This window comes from Bufo bufo, chromosome 1 (assembly GCF_905171765.1).
Source record: "Bufo bufo chromosome 1, aBufBuf1.1, whole genome shotgun sequence".
NCBI classification, from domain to species: Eukaryota; Metazoa; Chordata; class Amphibia; order Anura; family Bufonidae; genus Bufo; species Bufo bufo.
This window is the reverse complement of record NC_053389.1, coordinates 32,058,356-32,077,223: the sequence shown is the minus strand read 5'-3', so window position 1 is coordinate 32,077,223 and position 18,868 is coordinate 32,058,356. Positions and strand designations below refer to the sequence as shown.

At 41.4% G+C, this 18,868-nt stretch overlaps 1 long non-coding RNA gene across 1 annotated transcript in view; it reads right to left on the bottom strand.

Annotated features, from left to right (window-relative positions):
• LOC120992897 overlaps window positions 1-2,341 on the bottom strand; it is a 3,675-nt gene extending 1,334 nt beyond the window's left edge. Inside the window, exons 1-3 of the long non-coding RNA XR_005777095.1 lie at window positions 2,271-2,341; window positions 2,111-2,186; window positions 396-425 (exon numbers count right to left, since the gene is read on the bottom strand). This is a non-coding gene — a long non-coding RNA (uncharacterized LOC120992897). The remainder of the gene's footprint in view (window positions 1-395; window positions 426-2,110; window positions 2,187-2,270) is intronic.
• Between the last annotated feature and the right edge of the window lie 16,527 nt (window positions 2,342-18,868).

The window sequence follows — 18,868 nt, the reverse complement described above, 5'->3', positions numbered from 1 at the left end:
GAGAAAGATTGGAACAGTGGCCAAAATAGGCCCAGCTTATGATCGGTGTACTATGTTGTCCAACTTCAAGAGTAATGTCAGAGACGGTATTCAACAGTGTTGTCACACCCAAAAACATGACATTTGTGAAAACGAATGAGGCAAGGATGTGTTAGGATTTCCACACACTGAGGGACATTTATCAAGACTAGAGTTCCCGTATGCCAGACATGATTGCAGCACTTTTTATCGCCACTTTAGAAAAGTGTTGAGAAGCTAAAAACGTTGCAAATGATGGCACAAATATGTTGTGCACCATAATTAGTGACGATAGCAGTGTAAACACTTCACTACAGATCTCTCACTCCGCCTTTTGAAGTCACATTTTTAAATATATCTACTTAGGTTCTACTTACCGACTTGACTGTGCACCTCCCACTGCAAGACTATGGGAAGAAAAGAATCCAAATGAACAATCACAATGTAACAATTTGTCTTTTGTATGATGTTTCTATTCAGATTGTTCTATTTGCTACAATAGGGAGAACCATATGGACAACTCATCCCCACCACCGATGTAAGGGTTCTGGGCTCGGGTACTGACAGACTGAGACACTGTACAGGGAGCCAGTCACCATGGTAATGCAGTACAGGTTATAGAGCAGGAGGAGCTGAGCAGGTTATAGTTTTGTGGGAAAAGAATCAGTAAATTAGTAAATTACTGAATGAAATTCCATCTCTTTCTGTGGTCAGGAGTCCAGTGGGCGGAGTCAATGACTGACAGCCTTCCCTCTGAGTGTACAATCATTGGGTAGGACCGCCCACTGGACTCCTAAGCATAGTAAGAACAAACAATAATTTATACATATATTAATCCGCTCGTGGTCTCCTGTATAACATACTGCTGGCAGATTGTACTGCGTGTTCTACGTGATTGGATCTCCTAAGATAACATCTGATTATACCCGCTCATAAATATGCTTACTAGAATGTAGTTAGTCCCAAAACAAACACTCATGGCACCGCCGATCGATGGGGTGGAGCGTATTCAGCTGTTTCCATGTCTCCCATAGACATCAATACAGTGTGAATGTGTGGCCATTTCTCTCCCACATAAGCACCTACTTTATTTAGACCGTACATTCATGGCATATCCATCAGATTACCTAAAATGTCTCTTAACCTCCCTGGCGGTATGATAACTTCATCAATTTTGTACCCGGAGTGGTACAAACTTCCAGAGCTGCGGCCGGAAGTTCTCACGGCGCTCCGGAAATGCGGATGCGGACAGTACACTGTGTGCTGTCCGCATCTATCCCTGCGCCGTTCAAATTAACTCATGGTGGTGCCGAGTGTTGCTTGCAGTGTAATGTGACCCCCGAGCGGGATTACCGCTAAGGAGGTTAAAGGAAATGTATCGTCCCAAAATGAAATATTATTTGAAACAGTTTTTTTTTACAGATATTGTAGCATTTTTTGGTGTGACCATTTATTTAAATTTTCTTGCACTGGTCATTGGAACACATACAATAGCTTGTCACTATGTGAAGGCAACCTTAGCTTTGTGTTAGAAAGTTAATTTGCATAAAGCTCTCTCCTCCCATAAATATTCTACCCATACGAATCTACAGAAATTCAAATTTTACCAAATCAGATATTTTTCAAAAAATTTTGGTCAAATTCCGTTTCTAACTAATTGATTCACTCATGTTTAGTTGAATGCTGATTCTGCTGATTCTGATGTGCTGAACTCTGGTTAGAAATATATATATATATAGTATTGAAAGAAGGGGTTTAATGACAGCCCTGGAAGTCAAGATAACGCATGACAGTAGCACTGTACAATGTATACGGCCCCTCGGTAACTCCCTGGTGTCCGAGGAAGCCACTGTCATACACTTACACTATTTCTTGAGACTGTCTATGGGCATATTTCTCTATAAATTCCCACTCTTTACAGCTGCCAGAAAGCACACACCCTCTGAAGTACTGGGCCTTTAATATAGAATTTTTGTGAAAAATTAAAAATAAATGACTACAGCATTTACAAGCAGAACATTACCTTCTATAGACATCTAACGATTGAAAATAAAATCACATCGATGACAGTTCAATTACTTGAAATACATACATGCGAGCAAGAAGACAGCAGATAATTTGAAGAAGCCCATGTCTCTTCTGATAAAAGCTGAGGACACCACAAGTCACTGGTAACAGAAGACACAGACAAGACATTAAAATAATGCAGATCAATGGTAAAGTAAGTAAAGGACACGAGTCTTCTACGTTACCTGTTTGAGCTCTGGGAAAAGCTCCTGTGATGACTGTTGGACTGGATCAATCTCCTGGATCCACATTTATAAGAGTCAGGTTGGGCGGGTGCACAAATATTTGCTTATTTAATTTGATATTTCGTAACATTTCCTTCATTTGTTTTACAATCTATGTGGTAATCACTGTGATTAATGGATGTCCAGGAATGACAAGGCGTGGAAAAGTGGTTCCTCAGAAGATCACAGTGATGTCACAAGGATTATGTGGTTTCTGTTGAGAACCCTCATCTATTAGCCAATGTAAAGCCGAATGCACGTGAGCGGTCCGTGGTAACCCGGCCTGGATTCCTGCTGAGAGCAGGAGCGCGCGGCGTCATTGGTTGCTATGACGCCGTGCCTTCATGCCGCCGCTGCACTACAGTAATACACCCGTATCGAGTTTATTACTGTAGTGCAGCGGCGGCATGAAGCGCACGGCATCATAGCAACCAAAGACGCTGTGCGCTCCTGCTTTCAGCAGGAATCCAGGCCGGGTTACCACGGACCGCTCACGGCCGTGAAACACAGCCGTGTGCATTCGGCTTTACATTGGCTAATAGATGAGGGTTCTCAACAGAAACCCCATAATCCTTGTGACATCCCTGTAATCTTCTGAGGAACCACTTTTCCACGCCTTGTCATTCCTGGACATCCATTAATCACAGTGATTGAAGCTGGACTTAAAATGGTGGGCTAAGATTTTAGCTTGTAGACTAGGCAAGTTCCTACCAGACCTGATAGGCCAGGAACAATCAGGGTTTGTCCAGGGCCGAGAGGGAAAAGACAATTCCCACAGGATATTTCATGCTATCCACATAGCACATAGGAAAAAGATACCTCTAGCTCTACTAAGTATAGACGCTGAAAAGGCGTTTGACAGAGTCAACTGGCTATTCATGAAGTTGACTCTGCAACGCTTCGCCTTCCCAGACAATTTCACGAGGGCGATATTTACTCTTTACCAGAACCCATACGCAAGACTAAAAGTTAATGGTACGCTATCACCATCTTTCAATATAACAAACGGAACCAGACAGGGATGCCCCCTGTCCCCCTCACTCTTTATTTTAGTAATAGAGACGCTATTACAACTAATTAGGCAATCCCCAGATATACCAGGGGTTCAGTATGACGGAAAAGAACTAAAATGTACTGCGTTTGCAGATGACTTATTGTTCTTGGTGGTGGACCCGGAGAAGGGACTAGACCCACTAGTAAAAAGCATAGGCGAATATAGTTCTTTATCAGACTTCAAAGTCAATCACACCAAATCGGAGATATTGAATATTTCCCTACCGGAACCCAAGGTTGCCCCCTTACGAGCCCGATTTCCATTTCATTGGGCTAAAGGACCTATCAAATACCTAGGAATCTCAATTTCTAGTAATACTAATGACTTATACCAGCACAATTACATCCCCCTTTTAGGAGATTTACAACGCATATTACAAACATACAATCTCCCCTATCTGTCTTGGATGGGACTTAAAAATATTTTGAAGGCCTATGTAATGCCAAAAGTTCTCTATGTTATGCAGTTAGTCCCGATATGGCTCCCTAAACCTTTTTTCAAGAGCGTCAAGAGTATGTTCTCTAGATACTTGTGGAATAGCAAGAAACCCAGGATATCTCATGAAACTTTAATTAGAGGTAAAGAGAAGGGAGGACTAGGCCTACTGGACGTATCTAGATAATACAGAGCAATACAGCTTAATAGGTGGCTTGAAATGGTAGATCCAAAAAGACGCCCAGATGTTCAGGCCATCTGCCGTCACAGTATAGGAAAACACTTCCAGAAACACTTATGGCTCCCCGGCAGATACATACATAGGGACATAGTTATAGACCCATTATTGTGTGGCTTAGGAGAGGTATGGAGGGAAATGCGGAAAACGTTAGCACCTGAACCATCCCCTCTGCTGCCAGTGAGCCTACTACCAGACCTCCTAAACCATGATACTTTTGTCAAACCACATTTGTGGAACTCCTTAACATCTGTAAAACTCTGTGAAATCACCCCTAATATGGAGTCCTCCATTATAGAGGCACTCCCAAGCTCAATCACAGAATCTCCAGGGTTTTTCCTTGCAAAACCTCATATTAGAGCTGTGTGTGGGGAGTTGAAGATGAAGTATCCTCTCCAGAGGTCCTTGACTGATTTTGAGAAATTAATCCTATCGCCACTCATCGCTGCTAAAAAAGTGTCGAAGCTCTACCCAGTGGTGGGAGGCGAGGGTGAATCTCTGAAGCCGGTGTACATCAGGGAGTGGGAAAAAGAGTTGGATAGGACTATAACTGATACTGAAGTGAAGCAAATACTGAGAAGTTCACATGGCTACTCCCGCTGCATTCGTCTACAGGAGAATCATTACAAACTGCTGACAAGGTGGTATAAAACTCCAGGCTTTCTCTACAAGAGAGGTCTAGCATCTACGAGGGAATGCTGGAGATGTGGAATTGGCGTGGGTTCCTTATCACATATCTGGTGGCATTGCTCTCAGATTAAGTCCTATTGGAAGGAAATTGAAGAGTTGATTCAAAAACTAACAATCCCCGACTTTAAATTAACACTAGAGATGGTGGCACTTGCGCTTCCAACCCCTCAATACTCCCCTTCAAAAAAGAACTTGATTTCACATATCATAGCTTCAGCTAAAGCATTAATTCCTTTACATTGGCTAGATGTTAACCCCCCTACTGTACAAGAAGTGAAAGCTAAGACGACACAAATTTGCAGGTTTGAAGAAATGACTAGCTGGATTGATAGGACTCATGATAAATTCATCAAGATATGGTCCCCCTGGAGATCTCTGGCATAGATGGATCCTAGCTAAATAATAGCAATGATGCCTAAACTTGAGACTTAGATATATGTACGCACACCTTCCCCCCCTCCCCTCCCCCACCCTCTCTCTTCCTCTACTTATTCTTCTTTTTCTACCTATATTTTTGTTTATTCCTTTCTTCCCCCTTTTATTATATTAACTCATAATATTGTGACATATACGAGATCAGTCTAGAGAGCGTTGTAAACGCGATGGGCTGCAAATGGCATCAAAATGTGGTTAAGAGCATGGCAAGTGCTCTGCAAACAAATGTGGATAGGGAAATGACTTTAAATAACATAAAATACGTAAAAATAAAAAATAATAATCTTAATCTAGGAGGACGAGGTCCATATGGAGTAGAAGGTTGAGGAGGCGGTGTATGTGGCGGTGTATGTGGAAGCGACTGTGGAGGAGGTAGCCTACACTGCTTTTTGGTTTTAAATTTATTTTTATTTTTTAAATTGGGGTACATCCCAAAACATTGGGAAATATAACCTGTGATAATGCCCCCTGCCAGGCTAAACACACGTTCAGACAATACACTGGCTGCAGGGCAGGCCAGCACCTCCAAGGGGTAAAGGGCAAGCTCAGGCCATGTGCCCAATTTGGAGACCCAGAAGTTGCAGGGGCTGACCCCTGTCAGTCAGTTCGTGTAGGCGTGTGCACACTTACTGCCCCACCATGTCGCACGTCCCTGTGATGTTAACGATCCAATTTGATATCTGCTCTATCAACTTTCGATGTTCTTTTATGCGCCTACCATGGTGATCATGGCTGGCGGGGAATCAGGGTTCTAGACCGGAGAGGGAGCCTGAGAAAAGGATACCACATGCAAGGGAGTAGTGATGAGCGGCAGGGGTCATATTCGAATTCGCAATATTTTGCGAATATTTTGTAGAATATTCGTTGAATATTCGCAAATTCGAATATTCATTATAGTCTACGTTTTTTTTTACTCAATAAATCGGCAAGGTAATGATCGTGTAATAAGCGAATTTTCGTCATGCGAATTTTTATTGCGGTTTTTTATCAACTTACAACTATTAGACAAAGAAGATTATAGCACTATATTAGCTAAATTGCTCTATATTAGTTTTTTTTCCGAATATTTGCTATATTGCTATAACTTTGTTTTTTCAAATATTCGTAATATTCTAAAACAAGAATATTTAGAGCAATTTAGCTAATATAGTGCTATAATCTTTTTTTTTATAGTTGTAATTTTTTTCCAATCTGAACTTCAGATGAGAAAAAAATTACAACTATTAGACAAAGAAGATTATAGCACTATATTAGCTAAATTGCTCTATATTCGTTTTTTTTTTTCCGAATATTCACTATATTGCTATACACTCACCTAAAGAATTATTAGGAACACCTGTTCTATTTCTCATTAATGCAATTATCTAGTCAACTAATCACATGGCAGTTGCTTCAATGCATTTAGGGGGGTGGTCCTGGTCCTGGTCAAGACAATCTCCTGAACTCCAAACTGAATGTCAGAATGGGAAAGAAAGGTGATTTAAGCAATTTTGAGCGTGGCATTGTTGTTGGTGCCAGACGGGCCAGTCTGAGTATTTCACAATATGCTCAGTTACTGGGATTTTCACGCACAACCATTTCTAGGGTTTACAAAGAATGGTGTGAAAAGGGAAAAACATCCAGTATGCGGCAGTCCTGTGGGCAAAAATGCCTGGTGGATGCTAGAGGTCAGAGGAGAATGGGCCGACTGATTCAAGCTGATAGAAGAGCAACGTTGACTGAAATAACCACTCGTTACAACCGAGGTATGCAGCAAAGCATTTGTGAAGCCACAACACGCACAACCTTGAGGCGGATGGGCTACAACAGCAGAAGACCCCATCGGGTACCACTCATCTCCACTACAAATAGGAAAAAGAGGCTACAATTTGCACAAGCTCACCAAAATTGGACTGTTGAAGACTGGAAAAATGTTGCCTGGTCTGATGAGTCTCGATTTCTGTTGAGACATTCAAATGGTAGAGTCCGAATTTGGCGTAAACAGAATGAGAACATGTATCCATCCTCTGATGGCTACTTCCAGCAGGATAATGCACCATGTCACAAAGCTTGAATCATTTCAAATTGGTTTCTTGAACATGACAATGAGTTCACTGTACTAAAATGGCCCCCACAGTCACCAGATCTCAACCCAATAGAGCATCTTTGGGATGTGGTGGAACGGGAGCTTCGTGCCCTGGATGTGCATCCCTCAAATCTCTATCAATTGCAAGATGCTATCCTATAAATATGGGCCAACATTTCTAAAGAATGCTATCAGCACCTTGTTAAATCAATGCCACGTAGAATTAAGGCAGTTCTGAAGGCAAAAAGGGGTCCAACACCCTATTAGTATGGTGTTCCTAATAATTCTTTAGGTGAGTGTATATTCTTGTTTTAGAATATTACGAATATTCGAAAAAACGAAGTTATAGCAATATAGCAAATATTAGAAAAAAAACGAATATAGAGCAATTTAGCTAATATAGTGCTATAATCTTCTTTGTTTAATAGTTGTAAGTTGAAAAAAATCGCTATAAAAATTTGAAAATTCGCGAACAACACTATTCCTAAAGTCAAATATACTGCAGCCTTCTCATTGGTCCACAAGCTAGAAGCAGGGAGGGATCATGTGTACTGATAAAAAAACATTGAATATTCGAAATTACGAATATATATCCCTACAGGGAGTGCAGAATTATTAGGCAAGTTGTATTTTTGAGGATTAATTTTATTATTGAACAACAACCATGTTCTCAATGAACCCAAAAAACTCATTAATATCAAAGCTGAATATTTTTGGAAGTAGTTTTTAGTTTGTTTTTAGTTTTAGCTATTTTAGGGGGATATCTGTGTGTGCAGGTGACTATTACTGTGCATAATTATTAGGCAACTTAACAAAAAACAAATATATACCCATTTCAATTATTTATTTTTACCAGTGAAACCAATATAACATCTCAACATTCACAAATATACATTTCTGACATTCAAAAACAAAACAAAAACAAATCAGTGACCAATATAGCCACCTTTCTTTGCAAGGACACTCAAAAGCCTGCCATCCATGGATTCTGTCAGTGTTTTGATCTGTTCACCATCAACATTGCGTGCAGCAGCAACCACAGCCTCCCAGACACTGTTCAGAGAGGTGTACTGTTTTCCCTCCTTGTAAATATCACATTTGATGATGGACCACAGGTTCTCAATGGGGTTCAGATCAGGTGAACAAGGAGGCCATGTCATTAGATTTTCTTCTTTTATACCCTTTCTTGCCAGCCACGCTGTGGAGTACTTGGACGCGTGTGATGGAGCATTGTCCTGCATGAAAATCATGTTTTTCTTGAAGGATGCAGACTTCTTCCTGTACCACTGCTTGAAGAAGGTGTCTTCCAGAAACTGGCAGTAGGACTGGGAGTTGAGCTTGACTCCATCCTCAACCCGAAAAGGCCCCACAAGCTTATCTTTGATGATACCAGCCCAAACCAGTACTCCACCTCCACCTTGCTGGCGTCTGAGTCGGACTGGAGCTCTCTGCCCTTTACCAATCCAGCCACGGGCCCATCCATCTGGCCCATCAAGACTCACTCTCATTTCATCAGTCCATAAAACCTTAGAAAAATCAGTCTTGAGATATTTCTTGGCCCAGTCTTGACGTTTCAGCTTGTGTGTCTTGTTCAGTGGTGGTCGTCTTTCAGCCTTTCTTACCTTGGCCATGTCTCTGAGTATTGCACACCTTGTGCTTTTGGGCACTCCAGTGATGTTGCAGCTCTGAAATATGGCCAAACTGGTGGCAAGTGGCATCTTGGCATCTGCACGCTTGACTTTTCTCAGTTCATGGGCAGTTATTTTGCGCCTTGGTTTTTCCACACGCTTCTTGCGACCCTGTTGACTATTTTGAATGAAACGCTTGATTGTTCGATGATCACGATTCAGAAGCTTTGCAATTTTAAGAGTGCTGCATCCCTCTGCAAGATATCTCACTATTTTTGACTTTTCTGAGCCTGTCAAGTCCTTCTTTTGACCCATTTTGCCAAAGGAAAGGAAGTTGCCTAATAATTATGCACACCTGATATAGGGTGTTGATGTCATTAGACCACACCCCTTCTCATTACAGAGATGCACATCACCTAATATGCTTAATTGGTAGTAGGCTTTCGAGCCTATACAGCTTGAAGTAAGACAACATGCATAAAGAGGATGATGTGGTCAAAATACTCATTTGCCTAATAATTCTGCACGCAGTGTATATTCAAAATATTCGCGAATTTTCGAAGTACCTATATTCGCGATAAAAATTTGAATATTCGTGATCAACACTACTCTAAATGAGTATTTGCTGGAATCTGGTATATCAAACCCCTTAATCAATATTTGGTTGAAGCCGTTGTATCGTAGGCCTCAATCATTATTTGTTGGACGCTGGTATATCAATCCCCTCTATCAGTATTTTGTGGAAACAGGTATATAGAACTCCTTAGTGAGTATTTGCTGGAATCTGGTATATCAAACCCCTTAATCAATATTTGGTGGAAGCCGGTGTATCGGAGGCCTCAAACTATATTTGGTGGAAGCCGGTATATCAATCCCCTCTATCAGTATTTTGTGGAAACAGGTATATAGAACCCCTTAATGAGTATTTGCTGGAAGCGGTTATATCAAACCCCTTAATCAATATTTGGTGGAAGCCGGTGTATTGGAGGCCTCAATCTATATTTGTTGGAAGTCGGTATATCAATCCCCTCTATCAAGATTTTGTGAAAACAGGTATATAGAACCTCTTAATGAGTATTTGCTGGAAGATGGTATATCAAACCCCTTAATCAATATTTGGTGGAAACCGGTCTATCGTAGGCGTCAATCAATATGTGGTGTAAGCAAGTATATCACTTACCTCAGTATTTTGTGGAAACAGGTATATAGAACCCCTTAATGAGTATTTGCTGGAAGCCGATATATCGCACCACTTAATCCGTTTTTTGGGGGGCAACAGGTATATCACACCAGGTGCAATTAGTTATTCCAATATTGTTTTTCCCTCTATATAGCTGCGACATCTCAGCAGAACCGCACACAACTGCTGCACAATACAAATGCACTATAATATAATTTCTATGTTAGAAGGTATATTATAGTTATATCACACCCCTGCCTCAATCAGTTTTTTTTTTGGGGGGGGGCAACAGGTATATCACACCAGTTGCAATTAGTTATTCCAATTGCGTTTGTCCCTCTATATAGCTGCGGTATATCAGCAGAACTGCACACAACTGCTGCACGATACAAATGAACTCTATATAATATAGGTATATCACACCCCTGCCTCAATCAGTTTTTTTGGGGGGCAACTGGTATATCACACCAGTTGCAATTAGTTATTCCAATAGCGTTTATCCTGCTATATAGCTGCAGTATTGCAGCAGAACCGCACACAACTGCTGCACGATACAAATGCACTATAATATACTTTCTATGTTAGAAAGTATATTATAAGTATATTACACCCTTCAGTAAGTCACACCTATCGATAGCACACCAATACCAGTCCTTAAAAGGACTTTTGTGGCCCTATTAGCTAGCATTTTGTGTCCCTATCAGTCTGTCCCTGCTCCACACAGCAACCTCTCCCTACACTGGCAAAAGACTAAATGTAAAATGGCGACCAGATCGGGTTTATTTATAAGGTAGGGGGTGTGTCCATGTGCTGAAACATCTCAATTGGCTGTCCTGTCCCACCTGATGGATGTGTCATGGGTCTAAGATCTGCACAATGCAAAAGAATATAGCACCGGCAGACATCGCCATATGTTCGCCTGTTCAGCAAACCGCGAACGACCAAAGTTCACCGCGAAATGACCGCCGGACGAACCGCAAGGCCATCTCTAGTGCCCATTTCCGCAAGTCATCGACAGCTTCCGCCGTTCTGGCTACGCTGCAGCAGCGCTTGCAATTGCCAGTTTACCGACTGTTGTGCGACGTGAGCACACGCTGAAACTCCACTTTCCAGTCAGCTTCCGCTCTTCACAAGTGACAAGTGGGCATTGATGTCTGACCTCTGTGAAGTTTTATGCAACTTTGAGGAATCAACACAGATGGTGAGTGGCGATAACGCTATTATCATCGTAACCATCCCAAGTGTAGTCTCCTGGAATAAGTATACTTTGGAGTAGGGATGTTTGTGGACATTTGCCCCTATTGCTGCTATGAAAAGTAGCTGTGTTCACTAATGTTTATTTAATGTTAGTTAAATGAACATTAGTTTGATGCAACAAGCATGTGTACAGTCGTGGCCAAAAGTTTTGAGAATGACAAAAATATTAGTTTTCACAAAGTTTGCTGCTAAACTGCTTTTATATAAACCTAAAAAGTCGTTCCACAAACAACAATTGAATGCCCAGTATATTAAAAGTATATTTTATTTCATAATAGTAAATAATGCATAATAATAAAAATATATAACGAATAGCAAAAAAGTGATGGATATTAGAGAGTCAGCGGAAAAACTCTGGATGCCGCAGTCCCCCGGGCCTGTGTCTCTATGACCCACCACAAGATGGAACACATGTAGGGCCTGTATTGGATACACAATGTGGTGACGGGACAGAACAATAGGGAATATAAATATACACCCGATGCGGTAGTCTAGTCTGTAATCATCACCTAGATGTGTAGCTGCAGGATGAGACGTATGGATCCTAATCTGTCACAGATATAGACATGGACAAAAAATATATATGTAAATCATAAATTGCCCATATAGGGTACTGCAGGTAAATGAGACCCCATAAAGAAGATCAACTAAAGAGCTGTAAACAGACGGACTTGACCTGAAGTATGAGATGAAAAATCACGGATCACAACATACCCTGAGACATGGTGGAGGGCAGAGACAGCAGGCACAGGACAGGCAAAGGACCCCGACGCGCGTTTCGCCTCAGCTTCGTCAGGAGGTAATGTGAGTGTGGCCATGAGCTCCTATTTATACCCCCCATGTAGCCTCAGGCGTGATATAATAAAAATGCAGCAGCTGATACCTACTATTGAGCGCTATTGCCCGATGATGCACGCCGAGTCAAACATGGCGGCGCCGCATTCATCAGGAGGAGGGGTGGAACGCAAGCCATGCGTTCCAGCCCGCCTCCCAAGGAAACGTAGCGGCGTCCCCACGTGACCCCGCGCACAGCGCATCAAGGCACAGCGTTGTATCAGCCATACAGAAAAAAATAAGATCAAAAAGAAGGACTAAGGCTACATAGGGGGTATCACATTGACGACTCAAATGCATCTGAGTACATATATATATATATATTACATTACTCTCATTATCCGGAGAGAGACATGATCACATAAAACAATATATTGGAAAAGCCATAAATGCAAATACAAAAGTGGATATCATAAATAGGCAGTACCTCAACCAGTGCACAGCTAGATATATAAATACAGTACACATCGGAGATATGCCTAATAGTATACATCATTGTCATTCATATCAAAACATACATCAATCATAATCATCCATATCAATACCATGCATCATCCTTCGCGTGGTGGAGGACAACATACACCACCCACCTCATAACCAGCCAAAATCTTACAATATTCCCACCACATATGTTCCATAAATAAATGAAAAACAAACTCATGACACAAAATATCGTATAGGGTCATGAAAGTATCGATAGTATAAGGGTACAGAGGTGATGTATATATGCAATAGTACAGAGGTACAACAATGATATATGTATGCCCCCACCACGTGACGACACTATCAACATCCACACCAAAAGTAAATAAAAAACGAAAAAATATAATATAAAAAAAAAAAAAAAAAAAAGGTGTCCCACAGCAAGAATACCAAACCCGCCTAAGAACCCCATCTATAAAGCGAAAAACAAGGCAGAACTACTCCCTGGGGAAACGAGTAAAGAAATATTAAAGGTAATTAATTTATCAGATATTACACTTACACAGCCGCAATTATCAGTCTTGCGGAGAGGTCTGACTTTTTCACCGACGGGCAAATTTGATTTTTTCCTGTCGGTGAAGGACTTGGAACTCTTCGCAAGAAAACTGTGTTTCAAAAAATATTTCAGTAGGGGTGGAGATCATTCTGATCTCTCTCCTTTGGAGATGCAGACTCTGGATGATCTCCAATCATTGCTCGACGAACAGGAGCCAGACACGTCAAAATTTCCCATGCATTTGCACCGCCGGTCGCAACATTGGCCCCCTACTACATCATGTCCAGCAGTTGACATTTTTGTTAAATTAGTCAAACAGGACCTGGAAAAATTATGTGATGCTAAATCTAATGACAATTTGGGTAAAGAGCTACGATTGGCACTTAAAGAACTCAAAAATATGAAGAATGTCGTTATCAAACCTGCGGACAAGGGGGGCAATGTTGTGATCTGGCCGGTGCGAATGTATGAGAAGGAGGCATTCCGCCAATTGGGGGATGTGTCCTGCTATCGGAGGCTGGACTCCAATCCCATGATACAATACAAAATAGAACTAGATGGGATCTTAAAGAATGCATATGAGAACAGCATTATTAGTGGTAAAATGTGGGAGGGCCTGGTTACCGAGTTCCCGGTACTTCCCACGTTTTACCTCCTCCCTAAAGTGCACAAAAATGCCAAAACACCACCAGGGAGACCCATTGTATCGGGGATTGGGGGTCTGTGTGAAACCATCTGCCGTTTCGTAGACTTTTACTTGCAGAAATGTGTTGAGACCTTGCCCTCTTTTGTACGTGATACTACTGATGTGCTGAAGAGACTTGGTGAAATGCACTTGGATAGTGGTATGCTTTTGGTCACGTGCGACGTCGAGTCCCTGTATACCTCTATCTGTCACGACCACGGGCTGCGGGCGTCCCGATTCTACCTCAATACCATCAATTTGGATGATGACCTGGTTGAATTGGTCATGATACTTTTAGAATTTGCGTTGACACACAATGCATTCACATTCAGGGATCGCTATTTCCTGCAGCTCCGGGGAACGGCGATGGGGGCGACTTGTGCGCCCTCTTACGCCAATTTGTTCCTGGGGCTGTGGGAGAGGGAGATTGTTATGAATGTGGAGGGTCATGACGCCGTGGTCTCGTGGTCAAGATATATAGACGACGTTTTATTCATCTGGCAGGGCTCGACGTCGCACCTGGAAAGGTTCTTACGGGACCTTAACCTGAATGACCAAAATATCAAGTTAACATGGACCTATAGTGAGGAACGTGTTGAATTTCTTGATTTGGCTTTAACCGTGGAGAGAGATGGCCTGTTGGGCTTCGATATATACAGGAAGCCCACGGCCACCAATTCACTACTATTCTCCTCGTCCTCGCACCATCCACAGGTGTCTAGGGCGATACCCATTGGCCAATTCTGCAGGGCCAGGCGTATATGTTCCAGCGAAGCTAGCTTCGAACGAGAGGCAGAAGACCTATCTAGGAGATTTCGGGAGAGGGGCTATAACGGAAAATTGATTAGGAAAGGCTATGCCAGGGCCAAAAACTCTCTTAGGACTGACTTATTAAATCCTCCCCCTCGTAAGAAAGAAAAAAACTATGGTTTCCCTAGATTCATCACGAATTTCAATGCCCAATGGAGACAGCTGCAGGACATTCTTCACAGGCATTGGCAAGTCCTTAGAACGGATAGGGACCTCAAGAAGGTTATTTCCGAGAGACCTTTGGTCACTTGGAAGAGATCACAAAATTTGAGAGATATTGTAACTCGGAGCCACTATGTAGCCCCCAAGATAGTTGGCATTTTTGGGGCAAAAGGCCCACAGTGGGGTTTCTTCCCATGCGGGGATTGCACTGCGTGCAAATATATGTTAAGAACAGACAAATTTACCAACACAGGTGGGGAGAGGGAGTACAAAATTGTGCACCACATCTCATGTAAAACTGAGGCCGTGGTTTATCGTGCTGAGTGCCCCTGTGGCCTGATCTACGTCGGGATGACTACGAGGGCACTCAGGACGAGAGTCCTTGAGCACATTCAGGATATCAAAACGGCTGCCGAGATGGTTGAACCTGATAAAATTAGAAAACTAAAACCAGTGGCGAAACATTTCAGGGAGGTTCATAACTGCAATCCTAGGGGCATCTCTTTTAAAGGGATAGACCGGGTACGATTGGGAATTAGGGGGGGCAATGTTAAACGATGTCTCCTCCATAAGGAAACGAAATGGATGGTCTTGCTCAATACTGTGACTCCTCATGGATTAAATGAGGCCTTGAGTTTCAAGTCCTTTATTTAGGTTAGCGCATGTACTGAATTTTTTCAGTGATTTTAACAGTTCTTGTATCTATCTAGTTTTTCGTGTGGCCATGACGATGTCTGAAGTACTATAAGAGTGGAGAGAGATGGTGTGGATACAAGTTTTCAACAAGGAACTGGATATAAGACACATTATGGGCATGGAAGATGGACCATCTTACTTGCATTGGAATGGACTTCCACATATGGGACTTATATATTCTTGATTTTTTATTTATTATTTGTTTTCATCTATTTATATATATATATATTTTTTTTTATTTATTTATGGGTTTTTTGCTATATATGGGTTGTAGGTGCTCATGGTTTTGCAGCTATTAATGATCCGGCCTGAGCTATTATATAGGAGTTGAGGGATCTTGTTTATATTAGGTGTATAATAACTCCACCCTAACGGTGGGTGAGCACTATGACACTGACGATTGCCGGTGCCAATATTTCAGGTGTTGTAGAGCTATTGCGATGAGGCTAGGGATTTAGCTATCGTGATGGTATTATCATTATATTATTCACATCTATTACCCTGTCCAAATAGTGAATAGTTTGATACCATCAGGGTTTATAACAATTATTATATATATTGCACAATATACACTTTGCACTTTATTTAGTTTTTGAATAATTATATAATCATGTTCCATATGTGGTATATATGTTTTGACACAGTCATGTTCCAGATGTAATACATGTGTTATTAACTTGTGTGATCATGTTCGATACCTCTTCCATATGTATGTTTGATGACCCTATTGTGGAATGCCGCAATTTTTTGGTATTCTTGCTGTGGGACACTTTTTTTTTTTTTTTTTTTTTTTTATATTATATTTTTTCGTTTTTTATTTACTTTTGGTGTGGATGTTGATAGTGTCGTCACGTGGTGGGGGCATACATATATCATTGTTGTACCTCTGTACTATTGCATATATACATCACCTCTGTACCCTTATACTATCGATACTTTCATGACCCTATACGATATTTTGTGTCATGAGTTTGTTTTTCATTTATTTATGGAACATATGTGGTGGGAATATTGTAAGATTTTGGCTGGTTATGAGGTGGGTGGTGTATGTTGTCCTCCACCACGCGAAGGATGATGCATGGTATTGATATGGATGATTATGATTGATGTATGTTTTGATATGAATGACAATGATGTATACTATTAGGCATATCTCCGATGTGTACTGTATTTATATATCTAGCTGTGCACTGGTTGAGGTACTGCCTATTTATGATATCCACTTTTGTATTTGCATTTATGGCTTTTCCAATATATTGTTTTATGTGATCATGTCTCTCTCCGGATAATGAGAGTAATGTAATATATATATATATATATGTACTCAGATGCATTTGAGTCGTCAATGTGATACCCCCTATGTAGCCTTAGTCCTTCTTTTTGATCTTATTTTTTTCTGTATGGCTGATACAACGCTGTGCCTTGATGCGCTGTGCGCGGGGTCACGTGGGGACGCCGCTACGTTTCCTTGGGAGGCGGGCTGGAACGCATGGCTTGCGTTCCACCCCTCCTCCTGATGAATGCGGCGCCGCCATGTTTGACTCGGCGTGCATCATCGGGCAATAGCGCTCAATAGTAGGTATCAGCTGCTGCATTTTTATTATATCACGCCTGAGGCTACATGGGGGGTATAAATAGGAGCTCATGGCCACACTCACATTACCTCCTGACGAAGCTGAGGCGAAACGCGCGTCGGGGTCCTTTGCCTGTCCTGTGCCTGCTGTCTCTGCCCTCCACCATGTCTCAGGGTATGTTGTGATCCGTGATTTTTCATCTCATACTTCAGGTCGAGTCCGTCTGTTTACAGCTCTTTAGTTGATCTTCTTTATGGGGTCTCATTTACCTGCAGTACCCTATATGGGCAATTTATGATTTACATATATATTTTTTGTCCATGTCTATATCTGTGACAGATTAGGATCCATACGTCTCATCCTGCAGCTACACATCTAGGTGATGATTACAGACTAGACTACCGCATCGGGTGTATATTTATATTCCCTATTGTTCTGTCCCGTCACCACATTGTGTATCCAATACAGGCCCTACATGTGTTCCATCTTGTGGTGGGTCATAGAGACACAGGCCCGGGGGACTGCGGCATCCAGAGTTTTTCCGCTGACTCTCTAATATCCATCACTTTTTTGCTATTCGTTATATATTTTTATTATTATGCATTATTTACTATTATGAAATAAAATATACTTTTAATATACTGGGCATTCAATTGTTGTTTGTGGAACGACTTTTTAGGTTTATATAGTTGGTTTTCTTGTTTGCCCTCGACTATGAACATATAGATGAGGCCTTTTTCTTGTTTGGTTCTATGTTATAAACTGCTTTTAGATCTTTATTTCAGTTGTTTCTGTGATGTAGTGAAATATAATTACACGCACTTCATACGTTTCAAAGGCTTTTATCGACAATTACATGACATTTATGCAAAGAGTCAGTATTTGCAGTGTTGGCCCTTCTTTTTCCGGACCTCTGCAATCCGACTGGGCATGCTCTCAATCAACTTCTGGGCCAATTCCTGACTAATAGCAACCCATTCTTTCATAATAACTTCTTGGAGTTTGTCAGAATTAGCGGGTTTTTGTTTGTCCACCCGCCTCTTGAGGATTGACCACAAGTTCTCAATGGGATTAAGATCTATGGAGTTTCCAGGCCATGGACCCAAAATGTCAACGTTTTGGTCCCCGAGCCACTTAGTTATCACTTTTGCCTTATGGCACGGTGCTCCATCGTGCTGGAAAATGCATTGTTCTTCACCAAACTGTTGTTGGATTGTTGGAAGAAGTTGCTGTTGGAGGGTGTTTTGGTACCATTCTTTTTTTTTTTTTTTTAAACATATTTTTATTTGTAATGCATCATCTTACATGTCAGTTATCTTACACGTCACATAAAGGTGAAGAAAAGATCCATTACATATTTTGAGTATAGAAAACGAAAAATAAGAAAATAAGAAAAATTGATTTCAGTGCAAATACATTGAGGTAGCTTAGTCAGTGCAGTACATGTATAAGAAACATAAGGTAAAAGCAAACCTTCCCTCCCTCCCTAGCCCTTCCAACTCTCTTTCCCTAGTCCCCCCCCCCTCTCCAAAGGATTTCTGCTCCTACTCCCCCTCCCACATATTATAAAATCAAAGCAAAACATGTATGTTTTACATGGTTGATGACTTTGGATAGGACCCCTGAGTTTCCACACTAAGTTTCCCCAAGCTTCCAGTCAATAACGCCTTCGAGTACCACTCCGTATATCTGAAAGATGCCATTAGCTCCCTGATATCTCTCCGTGGGATATGTTTTTCAATAAAGATTTGCCATTTGCAGAAAAATCCCTTCGTTTTTTTCTCTTTCTGGTGCTCCGTATCAAGTTTGTCTATGTACATAAAATGAGACATTTGGG